Source organism: Vulpes lagopus, chromosome 7 (assembly GCF_018345385.1).
Source record: "Vulpes lagopus strain Blue_001 chromosome 7, ASM1834538v1, whole genome shotgun sequence".
Lineage (NCBI taxonomy): Eukaryota > Metazoa > Chordata > Mammalia > Carnivora > Canidae > Vulpes > Vulpes lagopus.
Window position 1 is genome coordinate 78,303,712 of NC_054830.1, and position 8,143 is coordinate 78,311,854.

At 43.7% G+C, this 8,143-nt stretch overlaps 1 long non-coding RNA gene across 4 annotated transcripts; it reads left to right on the forward strand.

Annotated features, from left to right (window-relative positions):
* Positions 1 to 49: 49 nt before the first annotated feature.
* Positions 50 to 6,415, forward strand: LOC121495511. 4 transcript variants are annotated; one of them, XR_005989006.1, is made up of 5 exons: positions 50 to 357; positions 1,487 to 1,584; positions 1,871 to 2,741; positions 4,387 to 4,557; positions 5,500 to 6,415. It is a non-coding gene; the product is annotated as an uncharacterized LOC121495511 (long non-coding RNA). The 4 variants fall into 4 exon arrangements; XR_005989005.1 differs by having other exon boundaries at positions 54 to 93; positions 187 to 357; positions 1,487 to 2,741; XR_005989004.1 differs by having other exon boundaries at positions 1,487 to 2,741.
* Positions 6,416 to 8,143: the final 1,728 nt, after the last annotated feature.

Below are 8,143 nucleotides of genomic sequence, written 5' to 3' on the forward strand. Positions count from 1 at the left end.
AACAATAGAGAATGAATACAGCTGACTGTTCTGTCTCTGTTCTAGAACTGGCAATTTTTAGTTCCTCCAATGGGACATTTTGCAAAATTCCAGGTAACTTGAAGCATTTTGTCTATCTTTCAGAAGTGTGCAGTGACTGATTTTTCTCTTTTATAAATGTTCAGCCATTGACCTCTGTGTTCCCAGATTTTAATATGAAAAAAAGGCAAAGAGAAGATGACTTGGAATGACCTAATACCAAAAAATGGGGATTGGCTGGTCAAGGCACACAGCTTATCATCACTGGTGCTTCCCTGACACAGGGGCAGTGGAAAGTGGCTAGAACCTCCTTTATCAGGACAGACCATTATATCCCAGGTGACTTTCTTTCTCTCTTTCTGAAAACCTGCATCTTCCCCTCCACTCCTCACCCCCCACCTCACCTTTGCCTTGACCTTCACCAGGAGCCTTCAGTTTGAAGAACTTACTGTAGTGTTGGGAATCATCTTTTCTATTCCTGACCTGGGGTCTCGCTCTATCTGCTCTCCTAACTTGGCTTCTGGATACCTCTCTTCCTTGCTCCTGACCTCCTTTTCTCAACTGCACATTGACTGCAGTGAAGTGACCCTGACTCTCTTTCCTTAACATTTCCACCTCTCCAAGTCAAGGGAGCCTCAGCTGGAGGTCAGAATCAGAAGGAAAGCAAAGGGATTGGAGTAATTCACACCAGGGGGTGAATGGCTGATAGCTCCATAACTGTAACTGTAGCCCACCCCCAGGACTTAGCCTTAAAAACAAAAACAAATAAGAGTGAATCATGCTGGTGACATTTTACATGAACTGAAGAAGAAAAAAAAAGGAATTACTCTGGTACTGAGAAAGATAAAGGGACCAAAAACCTTCCCCATAGCCTGAGATAGACTTAAAGCTCTGGGACCAGAGCTGAGGCTGAATCAGCTCTGCCACTGACAGGCTTTGTGGCCTTAGCAACTTAGCAATCTCTCTGAGCTTCAGTTTCTACACCTGTAAAAGGCTGTGATGACCTCTGTATCTCATTTGTAATAAGCTACAAGCAAGCCAGCACAGGTGATGTGTCCAGCCAAGTGGGTGACCAGGTGCTAGATTTCCTTTCTTCTTTTCCTCTTTCCACCACCGAATGTGGACTTCTTCCACCGCCGGCCCCAGCCCTAGGATCTGGTGTGTGGGCCACGAGCGAAGTGGACTGCAGGAGGAAAGCCAGATCTGTGCTGGCCACCAGGATGGGGAAGGTAGCAGATGACCTTCTTCCCAGAAGCCCCTGGCCCCACATGCCCTGACTGGGTACAGATGGTGGAAGCTGAGGGTTGGCTGCAGGACAGGGCTGGCGGCTCCCAAGTATCACGCAGGGTGGAGGGGGAAACAGCTTTCCTTTAAGGCAAGTTGGCTCAGCCCACTGCTTTGTTTAGCTTCAAACATTCAACTTCTCATTTCTATTTGAAAATCTGCATCTGATGTGACGTCCTGGCAGCTGGCGAGAAATGTGGGGAGCTGCATCTGTGTGTACGTGACAGCCTAGTCTTCTCTGTGCCTGGGATCACATTCAATCACTCATTCATCAAATATCCAGTAGGTGCTTACTATCTGTGCTAAATGCTGGGATCCAGTTGATGAACAAGACAGACATGGTCCCTGCCCTCAGACTGTAGGTTCATGGAGGGGAGGGGCCACCAGTAGCTCATTACCCAAACAAAGCACACAGGTTGGTGTATGGTTGGGGGCGATGGGTGTTCTCAAGGACTGGAATATGCTACCATCAAGGTGGGTAATGGCCTTTAACCAGGTAGAAGGGGCTGGTGAATGTGTTTCTGTTAATCCATTCATCCAACAATTATTTACATCTACTCTGCCCTAGGCATGTGTCAAAGCCCTCAAGGGAACGTCGCCTTGCCTACCAGGAGCTCCTTGAGGGATATGCAGACGTGTGATCATTCTCCTCTGTACCCTCCATGCTAGACTCAGGCTTGGTGATGCAATAGGGACTCAGATACTGAGCCTGGGATGGAAAGCTATGCAGAAAAGCAGAGAATCCTTCCTGGCTGAACAGAGATTTGAGGAAGGGGGAGGGCCCAGATTATCACTAGTATTACTGTGAACTTGAGGACCTGAGAGATTCAGGTTCTAGCTCTGGTTGTCTTACTCAAGAGCTGTGTGACTTCAGCCAAGCCCTCTCCCTTGCTGCTCTTCAGTTTCCCCTACTGTACAAGAAAGGGGTTGGAACAGTTCAACATCTGGGTGAAAGCCACAGAGCCCAGGACAATATCTGGGACAGAGCAAGAACGATTATGTCGTTTGTCAGAGGGGCCAGATGCAACCAGAGTTGGAGACGTGAGTCCTGCTTATGACAAACAGTACTAAGCAGTGCTGTGACACTCTCATCCTACCTGTTCATAATCAGGGTGATTTTGTAATCGGAGGAACACAGCATAGTTCAGTTTATAGTGATTCTTGGATCATTGAGTCTGACAGGCAAATTTCCCCTTAAAGCTTGAGGTTAAGTATATTTTCAAGTGATCATAGTTCATTGGTTTGTTTTAAAGAACAATTACAGTAGGGTGATAGGTACTATGGGACCTATAAAATAAGATCCTAGACTCTATCCTTGCTTCCAAAGACTAGAATGTAGAAAGGAAAAAGTAGTTAACTTTCCATCAGAGACACCTGGCAAATACCACCTCGAATGAGTAATCAAGGAGAACCACACCAGTGATGGCAGATGTCACCTGGTATGTCGTGATAAGAAGAGCACTTCACCTCTGTTATATTCTTCCCATAAATCTATAACCTCAGTCTAAGCATGAGAATAACATTAGCCAGGGACACCTGGGTGGCTCAGCAGTTGGGCAGCTGCCTTCAGCTCAGGTCATGATCCCAGGATCTGGGATCCAGTCCCTCATCGGGCTCCCTGCATGGAGCCTGCTTCTCCTTCTGCCTATGTCTCTGCTTCTCTCTCTCTCTCTCTCTCTCTCTCTGTCTCTCATGAATGAATAAATAAATCTTTAAAAAAAAAAGAGAATAACATTAGCCAAGCCCAGATTAGAGAACATTCTCTACTGGGCCAGAACTTCTTGAAACTGTCAGGCTCATGAAAAAATAAAGAAAGATTGAGAAACTATCATAGCCTAGAGGTGACCACGAGGAGACAGGACAGCTAAGTGTAACACAGTGCCCTGCATTGGGTCATGTCGCAGTAAGAGGACATTAATGGAAAAACCGGTGAAATCCAAGTAGAGTCTGGGACTTACTTACTAGGTCTGTACCAATGCCAAATGTCCTTGTTTTGACATATGTACCATGGCAACATGAGAGGGTCACAAAGGGGAAAACTGGACAAGGGCTATTTGTGAGCTCTTTGTACTATCTACACAATTTATTTTTTCTGTAAAACTAAATTTATTCCAAAATAAAAACTTTATTTTTAAAAAAGGAAATAGATGGGATCCCTGGGTGGCGCAGCGGTTTAACGCCTGCCTTTGGCCCAGGGCGCGATCCTGGAGACCCAGGATTGAATCCCACGTCGGGCTCCCGGGGCATGGAGCCTCCTTCTCCCTCTGCCTGTGTCTCTGCCTCTCTCTCTCTCTGTGTGACTATCATAAATAAATAAAAATTTAAAAAATAAATAAATAAATAAGGAAATAGAAACATTTTAAGACTAAAATAAAAGCATTTGGTAAAATGGAGGGAAGGATGATTAATAGACAAAATACTTTCCTTCTTAGAAAATACCATACTGGGGTGCCTGGGTGCCTCCATCAATTAAGTGTCTGCCTTTGGCTCAGGTCATGATCTCAGGGTCCTGGGATGGAGTCCCTTCTCGGGTTCTCCACTCAGTGGGGAGTCTGCTTTCTCTCTCCACCCGCCCATCCCTCCCCTTCCTTGTGCTCTCTCTTTCTCTCTCAAATAAATAAAAAATCTTTTAAAAAAGAAAATGCCATAGAATAATTTGTTTCGTCCTAGTTGATGGGGTTAGGGTTTTTGATAGTTAACAAAATTCCTAAGGGAATGAAACCAAACTACAAGGATTTATGTAAGGTGCTGCCTTATAACCTCATGCTTCGGCTTGGTGCTGATATAGAGGGTTGCACAAGATGAACTAAAAGCATAGGAGGAATCACTAACTCTGGAAGGGTCGCAGAAGACTTCCTGGAGGAAGGGGCATTTTGAATAGTATCTTAAAGGATGTATAGGGGCTATCAAGCTAATGAGAAGGAGTAAGGATAAGAATCTCTATAACTATATTTAATAAATATTTATTGGTTACCTACTAAGTGCCAGCCACTAGGCTAGGCTCTGGGGGTATAGCTTAAACAAAACCAAGAAATGTTCTCTGTCCTCATGGTGTTTTGTTTCCTGTTACCCTCTGCAACCTAGGTAATTACATGGCTGTAATTATGGAGTGGATGTGGATCTTTAGGTATGTGTGTTCTAGAAATATCAGCTACTGGGGCCTGCCCTGTCACCATCCTGGCTTCTAAGGGACACCACTCCATGTTAGGCTTCTGCTGCACACAGCACCATGTTTTTACCAGACTGGTTTGCCAGGTATGTGATCTGTGCAATTACACAGGACACTTGGGGTTTTTTCTGCTGTTATCATCTGGAAATGCTGAGTAATTTTACCTTTGAACTTGCGTTTTGTAAGTGAAGTCCAATGAGATAATGGAGCATGCATGTGAGTGGGAAGAGATATACGAGGTAGCAAGGCTTGCACGTGTGGGCTTGGCCCCACGGGGACGGTGAGCAGTGCACACAGCAAGCAGATGGCCTGGCCACTGCGTGTGCATACGCAGTACACCTGGGGTGGTCTCCGGTAACAGTAGGACCTGAGGGGGCAGCCAGGGCTGGGACATGAGTTCAGATTGCTGACAGTGAGGGTAGTAGCAACAGCAGAAGCAGCAGTGCTGGCAACAGCTGAGCCTCACCAGAAAGGAGACTTCAACTCTGAGATATCAACCTTTGCTTGATTAGTCCTTGCATTTATTGAGAGGCTACTGAGTGTTAGCTTCCGTGTTTGATAGAAACTCTAGTTATGCCCCACAAGAAGTAGAAGGAATAACGGGTTTTTTTCGTTAATTTTTTGTCTCAATAAAAAATATTATATAGCAAATTTGGAAGAAATAAAAAAGAGAGGAAAAAAAAAGACTCAGACTCAAAACCTCAACAAATAACTACTACCATTATGGTGTACTTTTTTCTAGACTTAGCTATGCACATTTTTACAGTGTTTAAACAATATATAATATATATTTTAGCAAGTGAATATACCACATTAACTTTCTTTGACATTTATGTGGTTTCCAATTTTTTGATAAGACTTTGCTTTACATCTTTGTGTATAATTGTACTTTTTAATAAACTCACTCATTTCAAAAGAACATGAAGTTCTTCATGAATATCAGATTATTTCCTAACCCAGAATTTCTGTTCTTTGTTGGCTGTGGTTGCTTTAGGCGAGTCATTCACTCATATGTTTGGTTATTTCAGCACTGACTTGTCTCTAGCTTTATAACAATACATTTAATAACTCTGATGAGATGGACAAATCCCTTGGAAGACACGACTACCAAAGCTTCACTCAGGAAGGAATAGATAACAAGAATGGCCCTGTGTCTGTTAAACAAATTGAATTCATAATTGAAAATCTTCCAACAAAGGAAACTCCAGACCCAGATGGCTTCACTCGTGAATTCGAATACCACCTTATTCGAGCAATGAAGAATACCAACTCTGCACAAATTCTTACAGAAACTAGAAGAGGAGGAAACACTTCCCAGTAATTTTATAAGGCCAACATTTCCCCAACACCCAAAGCAGACAAAGACATTTCCCTCCCCTGCGCCCATGAAAAAAAAAAATGAAAAACTATAGTCCAATATTCCTTATGAATATAAATGCAAACAGCTTCAACAAAATGTTATCAAAGCAAATCCAGCAGAACATACGAAGAATAATTCATAATGCCACATGGGGAAATAACCTGCATGTCTTTCAACTGATGAGTGGATAAACACGCTTAGGTGCATTCGTACGATGGAATACTGCTCAGCGGCAAAGAAATGAACTACGGATACACACAACATGGATAAATGTCAAATGCATTACAGTTAGAGAAGGTGCACGCAGAAGCTATATACATTACGTTTCTATTAATATGGCTTTCTGGAAAAGACAAAATTATAGGAACAAAAAACAGATCACTGACTGCCAGTATGAGGACAAAGGGTGACCAAAGAAGCTCAGCACAGGGGAATATCTGGGGTGAGAGAATAGCTCTGTGTCTTGATTATGGTGGTGATTATAGCACCATGTGTTTTTTGTCAAAACTTGGAATTCTCCACGAAAAAGCATACATTTTACTCCATGTAAATAATATCCTAATTAAAAAAAATAAGAAGGCCAATATCTGCTTCCATTTATGACATTCTGGAAAAAGCAAAAAAAACAAAACAACAACAACCATAGGGACAGAGGCACTTGGGTGGCTTTTGTTCAGGTCATGATCCTCAGATCCTGGGATTGAGTTCTGCATCAGGCTGTCTGCAGAGAGCCTGCCTCTCCCTCTGCCTTGCTAGGCCTCAATAATAGTTATAATAATAGCACTTACTTCATAGGAATGTTGGAAGAATCAAATGAGATGGTCCATAAAGAGTGTAGCACAATGTCAGACACACAGCAAACATTCCACAAATGGCACCTATACGCTCAAGTCCTATCTGTCCTGACCTATGCAGAACTGTACAGGGAGATGAAGGGTTTTGGGGCGGGCATCTGTGACAGGACAAATAATGGGTCCCCAAAGATGTCCATGTCTATGGCCAGAGACCTTGCAAATGTGACAAGGATCTTGACATGGGAAGATTATCCTGGAATATTTGGGTGGGCCCAATGTAATCACAAGAGTCCAGAAAAGAAGGAGGCAGGAGAGCCAAAGTAAGAGACAGAGATGTGACAACAGATGCAGACGTTGGGCTGGTGTGGGGCCATGAGCCAAGAAAAGCAGACAGCCTGTAGTCTCTGGAAAATGTAAGCCAACAGATTCTCCCCTAGAGCCTCCAGAAGAAATGTAGTCCCGCCTACTATTTAGATGTCTGACTTCCAGAACTCTAAGAATACATTGTTGGCTTTTTAAGCCACTAAGTTTGAAGTAATTTGTTATAATAGCGAGAGGAAACAGCATCTCAGGTAAAAGGATCCTGTTTCCCAGATCACTGGGACTGAGGGTGATACACTGAACAAGTTCTTACAATTAGGCCTGGCTAGGACCATAGAGAATGCAAGGCCCCAGCAAATGAGGAAGCTTAGAGTAAGGTTTCTCCCCATCATGATCTGATCATGGGCAGGCTGCCTCCCTCCTGGCCCATGGAGCCACCGAGTGGAAGCTCAGTGACCTTGCCTCCGTACCAGAGGATGAGTCTCTCACCCCGCACTATGAAACTACTTGCTGCCTAGGGGCTGGCCCCTGAACAGAGTTCCTGGCTGAGTAGATGCCTGACCTCTCCTGCTCTCTCAAAGTCCATCCTGGAAACTTTGCCCTGTCTGTTGCCATAGGACCAGTCTGGAATTGGAGATGATCCAGATTCTGCTTTCTTTGAGGGAGCTTTGGGGTGCTTTCTTTTGATGTCCACTAGAGGGTACTGTGTACATGTATATAGGAGACTCTGAACACAAATTTGGGCATCCTCTCCTGCAAACACTCTAGTAGAGAAACATGGACAAAGACATCCCCACACATGTCCCTACAGTCACACACATGGACACATATAAACCCACAAATCATCACACACATAGCACTCACTCACACAGAGGGATAGATGTGTATATATATACCAGCATATGTGCATGAAAATATATACTCATGAACACAGTTACATGGCCATAAAACACAGAGACACACAATGTACGTGACCACATATATTCAGAATCATACGGATTCTTCTATGCATACACACACACACACACACACACACACAGGATCAATCTAGACATCCATGTAGCCAATTTTGTATTGGCAGACGACACACAGTCATGTATGCAGCATCATAAATACATATTCAGACACACAGACCTAATCATGATCACAGACAGGCACACACATTTAAATACCAACACATATGCACATACATGCACA